We start from the raw sequence: 351 nt of genomic DNA, 5'->3' as shown, positions 1-351 counted from the left end.
TCACATTCACGCTTTTGTTGCTTTGTTCATTGAAGAAACACATGCATACTTCCTTTCAAGCACTAATCCACCGTTGACAAGTTACATCTTGTGCTGTAGGCTAGAGAGCCCTGTGAACATCCTCTCATTCATGTCATCTCCCTTGTAAACATGAGGCATGTCAGCGTAGACAAAATCCTAAAATAATTATGATGAACAATGATGATCTATGTTCTCATTCCATCCTCTCTTTGACCATAATACTGTGTCTAGTTGATGTGTTTTCAGATGTAGATGTCTGATATCATATCCACATTCAGATCTAGATCTTTGGCTGGGATATCAACATGCTTTGCTGTGTGCAAACTAGAA

Source organism: Nansenia antarctica (assembly GCF_963989245.1).
Source record: "Nansenia antarctica genome assembly, chromosome: 7".
NCBI classification, from domain to species: Eukaryota; Metazoa; Chordata; class Actinopteri; order Argentiniformes; family Microstomatidae; genus Nansenia; species Nansenia antarctica.
Note: the sequence above shows the minus strand (reverse complement) of the source record.